General features: G+C 30.8%; 1 protein-coding gene across 3 annotated transcripts in view; it reads right to left on the bottom strand.

Moving 5' to 3' along the window:
* Gpo1 (glycerophosphate oxidase 1) overlaps positions 1-11,943 on the bottom strand; it is a 114,519-nt gene extending 102,576 nt beyond the window's left edge. For 2 of the 3 annotated variants that reach the window (XM_075356666.1, XM_075356667.1), the window contains exon 1: positions 11,715-11,940. The gene's annotated coding sequence lies outside the window, so the exon portion shown is untranslated. Of the gene's footprint in view, positions 1-11,714 lie in introns of all 3 variants that reach the window. The other variant, XM_075356668.1, reaches the window with a different exon arrangement.
* Positions 11,944-14,701: the final 2,758 nt, after the last annotated feature.

Here is a 14,701-nt window from a genome sequence, read left to right as displayed (position 1 = left end):
TCAGAAAATAAACTATTCCTTTAATTAATAAAAGTGTTTTCTCTTAACGTGCTATAAAAGAAGTCATCAAATTTGACCTAGCACATCTTCAAAACTAAGGAAAAAATTAGTTCCATTAAATATAGAAATAAGATGTTTTTTAGGGGTAAAAGAAAAAATGAAAATGTAACAACAGTTTATTGCTTATAACTTTTAATGTGCTCATTTACTGAGGTGAAGGGTAAAGAATTTTGTTAAAAAATGTTATTTTTTAACAGAAAAATCTATTTCTGTGAAATAGATTACAGAAGAGATCTATTTCAAAACATTAGAATGTAAAACCGCTAAAGCTTAAGATAACATAAGTTATTCTACTATTCTTAAAACATCATGCTTTATAAGTTAAAATAAGCTCCGTCACAATTTAAAAAATTTTTTTTTTTTAATTTTAATAAGAGCCAGTAATTTTTTTAAAATGCAAATACCCATAAACTATATTGTGTTGAATATAATACAATTTACAAGTGATAAAATTAAAAATTTTATGTTGAATGATTTTACATACATTAACAGTTTTATATAGTACGTACAAAATCAGAACTCTCAGTAGACCTAATAATACAGAACCTTCTTTCTTTTTTGTTTAGCCTCCACAACCACCGTAAAGAGAATGAATGAGGATGGTATGTAAATGAGACTGTACAATAAGACTACACTTCATTTATATTCATACATATCATCCTCATTCACCTTCTGAAGTAATACCTTATGGTGGTTCGGACACTAAACAGATAAAGAAAGAAAGAATTAACCGCATACCATTCCTGAGGTGTGTGGTTAATTGAAACCCAACCACCAAAGAACACCAGATCGATCATCTAGTATTCATACAATCTAGTATGATATAGAATCTGGCTACAAAACAGAAATACAGTTGCTACTTTTGGGGAATAAGCATAAATGGAACCTATTCATTAATGGGAAACAACAAAGCTAGTTAAAGAAAAGCATATTTAATAACATCACACATATCACGGAATTCACAGAATTTGCAATTTTTTATAAAAAAGGCAACTTACCAGCTCATTTGATCTAAATAAAAAACTTCTCATTCAATGTATTTACTTAGAAGTCTATTGGATACTCAGAATCAAAAGGTAGCATTTTATTTATACTACTGAAAATATTAATATTTATTAAAATAATTATTGAATGATTTAAAATATATATATGTACAGGTGAACACCATAAAAACAAAGCCATAATGAAACCACTACCCAACACTATTTATGAAAGACTCTCACACAACTAGTGGATGTATATGTTACAACTTATTGTTGCTGCTGTTTGTCAGGTGGTTACGTGTCAGTGCTGTATACATTTTGTTGCAGTGCAGTATTGTGAGTGTGTTTTTGTAAACCCACGTGGGTTTACAACTCGCGCCGACCTCCGTGGTGCGAATGGTAGCGTATCGGCCTTTCATCCGCGTTTGAATCCCGGTCAGGCATGGTATTTTCACACGCTACAGAAATTGTCATTCATCTCAGCCTCTGAAGTAATACCTAACGGTGGTCCCGGAGGTTAAAAAAAAAGAACCCACTGGGTTGGTCTAGTAGTGAACACGTCTTCGCAAATCAGCTGATTTCGAAGTCGAAAGTTCTAACATTCAAATCCTAGTAAAGGCAGTTACTTTTATACGGATTTGAATACTAGATCGTGGATACCGGTGTTCTTTGGTGGTTGGGTTTCAATTTTCCACACATCTCAGAAATGGTCGACCTGAGACTGTAGAAGACTACACACTTCATTTATAATCATACATATCATCCTTATTTATCCTCTGAAGTAGTCCTGATGGTGGTTTCGGAGGCTAAACAGAGAAAGAAAGACAGTTGTGTTTTGTAAAATGCCTTATTCAATCCAGGAGAGGATGGCTATAGTTGATGCCTATATTCGTTCTGGATCGTTTGAAGAATCAAGTCAAGTATTCTTAGAAAAATTTCCAAATGTCTGTATCCTAGCAAACAGTAGCATACATGATTTAGTCAAAAAAAATGGCGTGCAACAGGTTCAGTTTCAAATGCATAACGAAATAGGCAACCTTCCATAAAGCCTCCACAGACCATTACAGATATTAAAAGGAGAATTACTGCCAGTCCAAAATATTCACTATGCAAGTTATCCCAACAATCTGGTGTTAAATACACATTTTTTAAAATTCTTATGAATTAAAATTAAAATCATACCGTGTTACAACTGTCCAACAACTGAAGGAGATAAGACAAACCGAAATGACTTGATTATTGCAACTGACTTCTCGAAAACATTATTGGTGGACAGATAGAACTCAAAGTCGTATTTTATGTCAGACAAGGCATGGTTTCATTCAAACGGCCATGTTAATTCGCAGAACATGAACTGAAGGTGAACATTCAAAGAGAAATCAACGCAATTGACAACGTTTTGCGTCAAACGACTCTCAATATGATCATTCGAGCACAAAAGTGCATCGATGCCTTTGCATTTATAGGCCATTATAAACATATTTTCTAACAACGTAAATAAATGCAACATGTAAATTATGCTTTATGTTTTTCTTATTTAATTTATCCGTATCATTCATAAAATTTCATTCCAAAATAACCTACCGATTCTGCAGCGGTTACGTTATGGGTTCGGTTTTATGTTGCTCACTCTGTATACGTCAGTCAATCATCAGTTATAAGATGGTAACTTTTCCTTCATTCTCTTTTATTTAAATTATTTCAGATGGCCTTCCTAAGATTATCAGAATAATCAATCATATGACAGGTTTTGTTTAGGTTCTTCATTTAAAGCAACATTGTATCTGCATGTAAAGTTTTTCTTAATGTCAACATTTCTTCTCTTAAGGCATTATAAGTAATTTATGATTAATAGTTGTTTAAGAATATTTTCTAGTTCTAAAGTAAACAATTTGTTTTTAAACCTATTTCTTGAGAACTATTTTTCCCTTAGATAAAACCCTTTTTTTATTTTAAGTAAACAGTTGATGGAACAAAATTCAATTCTCCATACCTAAAACAGAACACAATAATTCTCCTGGAGTTACACTCCCGATGAAAAATGTGTATTTAAGACTTAAAACGTAGTCCAAGTGATATCTCTCAAATATGATTGTGATTGTTAAAATAAATTCATACGACTTGAAATTCTTTGCTATTTTGCATTCAAATTTTACATTAATATCATTAATTCACAAAAATAAGCATCTACTTAAGAGTAAAATCCATATTCACTTCTACCAAACTACAAATTCTGCTAGTATCAATTTATGGGCCACAAGACTTTACAATATTCACCCAAATATTGGAAAATTAACTTTGAATAAAATTAAACAGAAAATTAAAAATTCACTTTGGCTGATACCACTAGTCAGTTGTTTTCTTCTGTTATATTGCATTTCTGGTTCTCTCATGTACTGTGTTTATTTGAATTTTTCACATGCAGTGCAAATAGGTATAGTACTATAATAAATTTGACTATGGTAATATCAATGCAGCAGCTACAAATAAATAAAATGAAAGGAAGGGTACTGTTTCACAGATGACCACCCAATGAAGAACGATGAGATCAATTAGACATGGTATTACAAACAGTGAATATGCACAACTCATTTTCTATCAAGTGGAAATTTAGGAAGTATACCGAACACCCAGAAATATAAGAAAGATTAAAACTTTTTCATTAATAACTTCCACCTAACCTCTCACTAACACTGGATTTGAGGCACAATTCTGTTTACTCGTAGTTTTTTCTAATCTTCTTTTGCAAGTTACCACTTTAACTCTCTGGAATGCATCCTGGTAGGCAGGCTCTCCTTTCGTTCCATGTAAATGTAATTTTTTTATCTTCATTATGCTTACTGGAAAGTATCTTTATAGAATTAAATAATACTAGTGCTAACACTATTATTTCCACATTATTATTTCCAAGTAGAAATAATAAGATTCTAAAATAAATTTAAAAATCTTCTGATAAAAAATCCAATTAGCAATTCTTTTTAAATCTATCAGTAATAATTATAATATTAACAGAACAGTAAATCTGATTCATTTAAGCAAAGGACAAAACGATATTTTAATTTTTTGTTCAATTAAAGGTGATTTATTACTTTTTATATAAAAATAGAGTATCCACCTATCAACAATTGTATTACTTGCATTAATTGTTTATTATATTTGCCAAACAGTAAATGTTTCTTCTATCTTTGGAGCTTGATTTTTCAACCTTTATATAATATTAGGTCTACAGATTTGAATCAATTTAAGAGAAAAACTGCAGACGTGAAATAATTTCCTTGATAAAATTTTTAAATAGACGATAAATTTAGGTGTTTTTAAATGCTTAATTTAGCAATTAATTTATAAATAATTATTAAATGAGAACATCATCATTATTGTGCACCCATCAGTTCCTCATTATTGTTATTTCTCATTGTTTATTTTTTTATTACTTTTGGCATTAATGAATCAATTTTAAACATGTTATAAACATATACTGTCGCTAAATCTAAAATAAATAACAGCAATTTAACCAACAATCATTCAACTGAAAATTTGAATAATTATGTTCTAGAGAGGATTTAAAAAATGGTTAATCATTGTCAATAAAAAAAAAATTAAAATTTTTTATTTGCTTAACCCACATTTGTTTCTGAATATAAATATTATTTCTTCTAAATTAAACTTTAAAGTATTTGGTCATTATATTACTTTACCAGAGGTGTATCATTTATTGATGTAAACACTTAACTAATAAAACAAAAGTTTAAAAAATGCATTATTTTATATACTTCCTAGATTTACTTCAAAAAATATTTTCATGTTTTAAAAATAAAAATGGGTAATTGTGAGTCTGAACATCCTCAACGTAAATAAAACTTATATTGGAATATGATGGACAATCGAACTAGTACAAAACAGAAAAAAATACCACCTTATTGCCAATCATACAAAAGTATATTCTTCCCGGTACAATAATTGTTAGCGATTGCTGGAAGTCATATAATTGTTTGCAACATGAGGGCTACCAACATATACCGCTATACCACAAATATAACTTCATACAACTGAACACGGGAGCTCATACACAGGCAATCGAGCGTACATAGAGAGAAGTGCGTTCACTTCGGTTCGGTACGGAAATTGTAAGCACCACTGGCAAGGGCATATCGCAGAGTTCTATTTCAAAAGAAAATACAGAGACTACAAGACCCGAGTTCATTATTTTTGGTCCAGTCTTGCTTCATTGTATACTGACTGAATGATGGAGTTACCCAAAACAGCTGATAACAACGCTACTGCCATTACAGATTCTGAGGAAGAATACTAAGGTAATTTCACTCTTCCAACTTTTGAAACTTGTATTTTTATTAATTATATAACATATTTTTCAACATAATTCAGTTTGAAAAAGATTAGGGTTGAAGGCGTTAAGGTTCACAATTACTTAAAAATGTTTAAATTGAAATTGCAAATATATATAAAAAAATATATACATATTTTTAAGCAGTTCAGTACATGAAAATTTAACAATATTATAAATAGTATGATATTTGAAAATATATATATTATTTCTACAGATTAGGATATATTCACTTCGTAACAAAATGAAGCCTATATCAAACAATCATACAAAAAAACATAAATAAGCATTTTATTATATTTCTATGAGAGGAAGTTTGTTATCGCTAACAACACTTTACTTCAAAGATAAAAGTAATGATTAGATACATGTAAAATACTTCATTAAGAGCTATTTAATCAATAATACAACCATTAACAGCTGACAAAAAACATTAACATTTACAATGATTAAAACTGAAGAATTAATGCTTGTTAAAAATATAAAATTTTGAATGTTATTCAAAAACGATGGGGATGTTCCATTTTAATTCAAAAAATTTTTTTAAATTTTATTGCATCACTATTTTTGATTTTGATGATGTTTGGTATATGATAACTACCCACCTTGTTGTGGCAAAAAACTATTTTTTATATTTAAAAAAAAAATTTTATCTTGAGCAATAGACTATTATCTAACTTGCCAACAAGTAAAAACAACCATTTTCATCACTTTTTCCATGAGCTGTAGCATTCTTATTTTATATCATACAGAGGTCAAAAAGGGCTTTTTGGACAGACTAAAGATGGAACTTCATCTTAGTGTGCACATTTTGTTACATAACCAAATCTTGTAATGTTTACTAAAGTTACGTTTACAAATTATTTTTTCAAATTTTGGGTCAAAAATAAATAATGAAGGGCTTAGGGTAACAGGCCTATATTTTACATTTTAACTCTTAGGTACTAGTAGTACTTATAAAAAAAAATGTTATATAAAAAAAAAAACTGTTACCGAGTGTCCTTCATTAAAAAAAAAATGGCCGCCAACCCGTAGATTTTGAAAATGTCTCATTTTTGTCACACGTGGCAAAAATCTGAAATTTTTATAGCAGTACTTTTTATTTACTTTAAAACCGTATAGAAAATACATTGTGTGAGTCAAAGGGATTGACGAGTAATCCAACAAAACTGCTAAAAACACCATTCCTTCTAACTGTGAATAATCTATCCAAAAAATTCACAGCATGTATTTTTTCAGATAATAATACTATACAAAATATTTTGATATGTCTATAATGAGAAAGCTTATATTCTAGATAGTTTGTTACTTAAATTATGACTCATACACACAAACCCATGTTTAAACATGGAAGTGAATAGACATGCATGAACATGAATGTTTGTGAAATCCTGAACGCAAACATTGTAGAAGGCTCAGATAGTGTTTTGATTTCAATGTGATATGTTGTATTGTTGCTAGTGTTAATACCGTGGTTATGTAATGTACACTTGTTTATAAAGTAATTTTATTAGTAGTCTTTTATGCGATATTATTTATTTTTAATTTTATTAATAAGAGAAATTTTTATTTTAGCTTTAAGAAACTGGGGTAAAACAAAATGAACCACTAATTCAATAAGTGGTTCTATAATTTATACTAAATGTATTGCTATTGTAAGAACCCTTGCATTTTATAAAAACAGATTATGAAGTGTTCAATTGGCATTCACACTCACGATATTGACACTCATTCAGTATTGCACGATATTTTGGAGTTTACTGAATAGCAAATAACATTGATATCTTTAAGAAGTGAATGTACTGAAACAAAATATAACTGTAATTTTAATAAAACCAAATATTTATATAAATATTTTCATATTAATGGGAAAAGTTACACTTGACCCATTTAGCTACACACTAAAGTGGTTAAGAAATCCCTTTCTTAACCTCTTTGAGGAATATCTTTGAAACTTTCAACAAGCAATCCAAATTTAAAATTACTTCCAGGCAGAGCCCTGTGTACAAAATGCTTAAGCAAAATACAAAAACCACAAGATGATACAAAAAGCAAACCAGAATGTCAAGATGTATTTGAGCCTTAATGTGTTATAGTTGAGTTGGTAAATAAAACTTGTTCAGCACTGCAATTCCTCCACTAAGGTTCAAAAGTTATCGAGCAGTGCAAAGGAACCAATTTAAAAAAATAAAGTTACAAAACTAGCAGTCAGTTACCAGTAAATTAAACGATTTCTTTGATTTAAACATTGCTATATATGAAACCAGTTTAGTACCACAAAATTATGCTGATTTAGATAGGGAATATGAAGAATCAATCATTAAAATAAAGCATAAAATGAAAACAGTTACATCAACCCATGAAAAAATTAATATTTTAAGTTTATTACTTTATTACCAAGCAAGTTTAAAGAGCATTCAAAAAGAGTAGTGTTAATCAGTATTTAGCCCATCAAACCAAAAAATTACTTAAAACAAGTGGAATTTTGCCACAAATTGGCAAAATGAAACCCAATCGTGTAATTGATGAAATGCTATTAAAGGTGTCCAAGATTTTTATTAGCATGATGGCAGACAAGAAGGATTGTGTCTCTGTAAGACAAGCTGACAGGAAGAAAATAATATTAAAAAATAGCTTAACTTATGTAACTTAAAAGAACTGTACACAGACTTACAGTAAAACATAATTTAAAAATTTGTTTTTCAAAATTAGCTGATTTAAAATCTAAATTTTGTGTTCTGGCTGGTGGGTCACGTACTCACTCTGTCTGTCTGTCTGTCTGCCTGCGTGTGTGTGTCACCTGCCAAAATGTGAAACTCACAGCGCCTGCCCCAAAAATGAAATCTGATTACAAAATTCTCCTTTCAACCACGGTATACAGAAAATGAAACATGCATGCTGTCACAGTGTGAAAAATATCCAGGCACTAATGAAGTGCTCAAATTACTGCAAGAGATTTTGATTCTGAAATTATCATAAAACAGTGGGTTTCTATTGACCATTGTGAACTAACTATTCAAATTCTTCCATTTCAAGAGTACTTGATAAACTTACTGAAAATTTAAATAATCTAAAAAGGCATAATTTTATCGCAAAGAAACAAGCTAATTTCCTCAACATTAAAAAGGGAAAGTTGTTGGAGGGTGAATGTATTGTAATGGAAGACTTGTCTCAAAATGTTCCTTTTGTGATACAGGATGAAATCGTCATATCACTGGTCAAAAACATAATGCCACAGTACATCCATTTCTCATATATTTTAAAAAGAAGGAAAATTACAAAGCCAAAGCTACTGTGTGATTAGCGAGTACTTGAACCACAATACTACATAGTTCTTCTGCTTCCAAAAGCAAGTTATTAAGTAAAAACACTGTTACCAGAAGTTAAACAATTTTTTTATTTTTCTGATGGCTCCTCAACCCATGATAAAAGAAAAAAATTCATAAATTGGTGCTACCATCAAGATTTTGAAATCGCAGCTGAATGGAATTTTTTTGCCTTGTACCATAGAAAAGGACCACGTGATGGTATTGGTGGAACTGTAAAAAGACTGACTAAAGCAAGCCTTCAAAGGGGAGTCAGCAATCAAATTGTTACACCTTCTGAAATGAACAATTACTGCAAAGAAAATATTAAAAATATAACATTTATTTTCTGCTCTAATAAAGATGTTCAAGGAACTTTACTGAGGAAGAATACCTCAGTTCTCATTATCAGATAATCACAACAGTCCCAGAAACAACAACTTTTCACAGTTACGTTCCAACAAGTCAGAAATGTATTCTGAAAGTCGGGGCAACCTCTGAATCAGAAACATTTACTTTAGCATCCGTACACAAGGAAAGCAGTGTTTCTGATTGCTTAATTAGTTTGCCAAAGCCAAAATGTAAAAATTATGTCTGCTGCATATACAATGGCAAGTGGTGGTTAGGCAAAGTCATTGACACATGAAAATAAAGAGGAGTATCAAATACACTTTCCAGAGTCTTGGTACTTCATTCAAGAAATTGTTGAGAAATAATCAAACTTTGGTTCAACTGGAAAATATTTTTAAAATTCTCATGCCTTCAGAGCTTTCTCTATAAACTACTGGAAGAGGACACAAATTACACCAAAGATGAATGAGGACTTACAAGTTCTACTCAATAAAAAACTGGCGGCAGCAATAAGTTATATTAGTAAAGTTTGTTATCAAAGAGTGCAAGATTTATTCACAACTTCCATTAGCAAGAGTAAAATAAGGTAAAAGTGAATTGTACAACTTGTTAATGTATTTGAATTGTTTATCATTTTGTAATTATTATTTCTCATTCTTTATTTGACTATTTATTAATTATCAATTTATTCATTCTAATGAGTTTGTTTGTAATTTTTATAATCTGAAAAAAATACATATAATTATTTTTAGATACTGTGTTTACGGTTGGAAGGAATGGTGTTTTAGCGGTTTTGTTGGCTTCATTACTCGTCAAACCCTTTGAGAAACAAAATACATTATTTTATACAGTTTAAAAAGTACATAAAAAGTACTTCCTGCTGTAAAAATTTCAGATTTTTGTCACCTGTCCCACATGTGGTTTTTGGGCCCCAAAAATGAGACATTTTCAAAATCTACAATTTGGCGGCCACTAAAATGAAGAAAGTTCCATCTTCATTATTTCCAAAAAGCCCTTTTTGACCTCTGTATGAAGTAAAATAAGAATGCTACAGCTCATGGAAAAAGTGACGAAAATGGTTGTTTTTACCTGTTGGCAAGTTTGAAAATAATCTATTACTCAAGAAAATTTTTTTTTTAAATATAAAAAATTTTTTTTGGCCACTACAAGGTGGCCAAACTCTGGACACCCCATAGTAACCAGAAAAAATATAATTATTTTATTTTCAAATAGCAGAATTTATATTTAATGAAAGTCTAGATAAGCAGTTTCATGTACCATTTTTCAATGTCCTCAGGATTTAAAAAAAAATATATTCTTACCACAAAACTTTTATGCATTGGGTAAAGATACTTATTTAGATTAGTTCACCTCATTTTGATGTTACAAACAAAACTAATAAGAAGAAATAAGGAAAACAATTTAAACTAATAAGGAAGAAATAAAAAGTGGACAATGCAGTACTTCTCATACATCACTGTTCATGGACATAAGAAAAAAAGTTGCACTCATCCAAATAAGTCCCAGTAAATAAAATGACTTATGACTGCAAGTTTTAAGTTTTCTTAAAAGATATCATGATTCAAGAAATGCAGGATTACATATGAAAAATTCTAACAATTAAAAATGTGCCATAACTAATAATTGTAGATAATTTGACACGATTCATAAGTCACTCCTAAAAATTACAACAATTTTCAAGAATAATGGCTTACTAAGAAAAGTAAGACACAAAATAGTCCTGTTGCCTTTTGATGGCTATATAACACGTGATTGAACATCAGTGCATCAAGTGCACTGAAATACAGGCGATATTCAAAATGCAAGTAATATACAAAATGTTCATCACAGAGTATTGTAAATTTCCTCTCAGAGAAAGAAGCACTGACTGGTATCTCTTATACCTAGGTGTTTTACATGCATCATAACTATAATAAGAATGCAGTAAATAATATATTCCTTTCTGCAGTAAAACAATGTATTTTATATACATAGCGAAATTCAGGTAAAGAAGTTAAAAAAAGGATTACAGAATACACACTAAGTTGAGGAATATAAAGAAGTTTAACTGAATTCGTAATCTAGAAAAAAAAATCAAAAATTTTAACATATATTCTACATGCAAGTACTTCAAAATATCGCTAAGTAGTTAATTGTTGTCACAGCTGATAGGCAGCTATATGATATACCAACTGTTTTACAGCTAACATTAATCTTTTAATTAGAAAACTGAAAACCATATAAAAACCTATACTGCCTTATAAAAGTATAAATTTTATAATACAACTTCTCTAAAATTATAACGACCCTTAAATTACCGTTACAACTATGAAAATTCATGCAATTTAAACATGATACAAACAAGGGTAAGGGGAAAAAATATTACAATAGCAGTAAATTTTTTTTTTCTTAACACAGTGACTAAAAAAATCCCAATCCTGGTAAAAGCAAATGAAATTACAGTAACCGACGGATTGAAATTAATGTAGTAGCATTTCCCGGTCAATGTTAACTATAATAGAACGAAATATAATTATCAAAGTTCCTTATAGAATTCATCCTTTTTACAAAATTCACAAGCTCAAAAAATGATAATGACGATGCATAATCAATCATATGTCAATTAATAAAATAAGATAAAATGACAAACTACCTAAACTAATCATTACGTACCTTTAATTTATTCGTTCAGATATAAAATCGTTCCAATAATATACCAAAGAAATTAATCTTGATTAAAATTTTAAATTAACGTTTCGTATCGAACAACACATACTTAAAAACAAAATTTTTGAAACACAACACTACTTAAAATAAAAAACGAAAAGTTATAAGTATTTAACTTAACTAACCTCACACGCTACCCGCACAGCAGGCAGTGCGTAAATCAGCCAGCTGAATGATGCAGACCTACTACGATTTTGAACTGTAGAGGGGATTTACATGATTCTATGGTGGGGGATCAAGCTAAGTCAATGTGAAACACGAGACGAATTACCGCCGTATCGTAATCATGCTCGTAACGAGACGAGATCTGCGAAAGTGATTGATTAAGGTCAGTCAGTAAAATACGGTGTAGTATACTTCTAGATGTGGAACATAATCGTTTGGGTATGCACAGTAGGTTATAATCGTTGGTCACGCATAGTACAGCGGGTGGCGTGTAGCTGTGCAATTGCGTGCGAGAGAGACAGACTGATAGGATGGGTGGAACAGTTGCATAGTAATTTCTTTACGAAAACATTAATTATAGCTCCGTATATTTACCATAGTATGCAATACCTTGTCAGAGAGTTTGTCTGGTGGTTAACGCGTCTTCCCAATTCAGCTAATTTGGAAGTCGAGAGTTTCAGCGTACAAATCCTAGTAAAGTCAGTTATTCTTATACGGATTGTAACACTAGATCGTGGATATCGGTGTTGGGTTTCAATTAACCACACATCTCAGGAATGCTCGAACTGAGACTGTACAAGATTACACCTCATTCATCCTCAGAAATAATACCTAAACGGTAATTCCCTGAGGTGAAAAAGGAAAAAAGTGCCTTGTCAGAGTTTTACAGGATAATTAATAACGCGGTAAGGCAGGCATCAGCCTATGTGCATAGCAATATGCCGGCCGCTATAGTTAGGTCTTGCACACTAGAGATGAAATGTCTCATCAAATAAAAGTACTCCAAAGATTAATTTACTCCAAATGCAGTGTTCTAAGTACGAATTAATGTGTACGGAGTCCATCTGTCGCCTTGATCTTATCGATCCAACGCCGGGTCGGCGTTGTAAACTGAATGAGCAAAGTGGAGAGTTTTGTAATCTACTTAGCAAAGGAAATGCTGAGATGATCTAGAGCTCTGCTTGGATTTCTCATGTATTCTGTTTTTCTTGATGTTTTGTTTTATAGATTATGTTTTTGTCCTTTGTTTCAATGTTACTGTGTTGTATTGTTTCATTTTGAACTCACTTTTACCTTCTATGGGTAGGTAAATCAATTCCTTTGTTTAGTTAGGTCCTTTCAGTCTTACTTAAGACTTGATGAGATGTGTTTTGTTTTGAGTTCATTAAATAGTAGTACACCAATGGGATTGTCACTTGCGGCATTCGTACTGGTGGCATCCTGGTCAAGACAGACTGGAATATGTCAAAAACCATAAGGGCTCAGAACAGAGAGTGTCTTTCCCTACGGGGGTCAATCAGAGGCACTTGAAAAAATAGATGACATTTTACATCTGCTTCTTTTCAAAACTGGCTTCCAAATATGTTTATTGTTGCTTATTGCAGAAAAGTAAGATCTGCTTCAAGAAAAAATATACTATTTCTTTTTAAAATGGGCGAGGGGGATGCCAATCGTAACTGAGAAAAATTGATCTGAATTAGTTATTTAACTACAGTTGTCCATCCAAAACAATTAATATATAAAATTATGTACTATCTCGCAGAAAAATTATCTCGTTTATTATCAGTGGGTTTCGAAAAGCAGCTAACAAAAGACTAACTCTATTCATCTTGAATTTTGATAAATGCAATACCTTAAAGATAATCTGGCAGAGATAGGGATCACTCATAGATACACACATCCTACTCATGAAAATTTGTTTTAACTTGGAAATCTTATCGACCTCTTCATAAGTAATAAATCTTCTTCTATTCATTGATGGCTGATAAGAGAACAGTAACATTTAAAAAAAGATCAGATGCTGAAAAAAATGGTGATTTCATAGGTCACATGGTGACATTCCAGGAAATGATGGGGGTTGAAAAAGAACCATAAAGTCGTAATCTATCTCTAGTACCTGTATCCTCTAAAAACGCATGGCATCATTCAGTAGGTAATTGTAGAGATCATGACTAACAAATATTTGAAAAATCACATTTTGTTCAGAAGCTGTAGTAACTACGAGGCAAAAAAATATGGACTTACAATTCCTTTATGACAATATATAACCTTTTCATTTCATAACAGTACAGGCAAAAAAGACGAGTTTTCTTACCAGCCTAGTAAAGAAAATTTGTTAACATAGCCATTAGTATGAAAACAGTTTCATTATGCATCCAAATTTGTTTAGGAAATTTTAGTTTTGTTTTATTTTGCTGGTAACTGTTCGGCAAAATCATTCTTTCATAAAATCAGGTGCAATCAATTCCTGGAACATCAAGTACAAGGCTAAAGAACTTGTAAGATTTAAATGTTAAATGTAGTCAATATTTAGCCCCACCAACAAAGAGGTAAGTAAGATTCAACACTGTGCATTGTTGTAGGCTCTATAGGAATGAGACTGAACGCTTCAACATTTTTGCGGGTATGTATATTTTTTATTGGGTGCGTTTTCTTCTTACTCAATAATGAACCGTATGATTTTAAAATGTTCAACTATCTTTGTAATATGGGGCAATTTTGCAGGATCATAACACCAAAGTTATTCTAACACCGCAAAATTCTACCCTAAAGTAAAATTTATTTCTAAATTACCTACTGAAGTTGATACTTTACATCTTAACACCTCAAAATTCTACTTTAGTGTAGAACTTTGAGAATGTAAAAACAAACTTTTAAATTAAACTGTTACAATCCGTCGTTTCTCTGTAATTATCCTAACCAGCATCAAAAAATGTTAAAAGCTTAGTCAGTGACTGTAATGATACATCTAAAAAAAACTTTACTAA

The sequence above is a fragment of the Lycorma delicatula genome, chromosome 2 (genome assembly GCF_047948215.1).
Source record: "Lycorma delicatula isolate Av1 chromosome 2, ASM4794821v1, whole genome shotgun sequence".
In the NCBI taxonomy this organism is placed as follows: Eukaryota; Metazoa; Arthropoda; class Insecta; order Hemiptera; family Fulgoridae; genus Lycorma; species Lycorma delicatula.
Note: the sequence above shows the minus strand (reverse complement) of the source record. Positions and strands in the feature narration are given on the sequence as shown.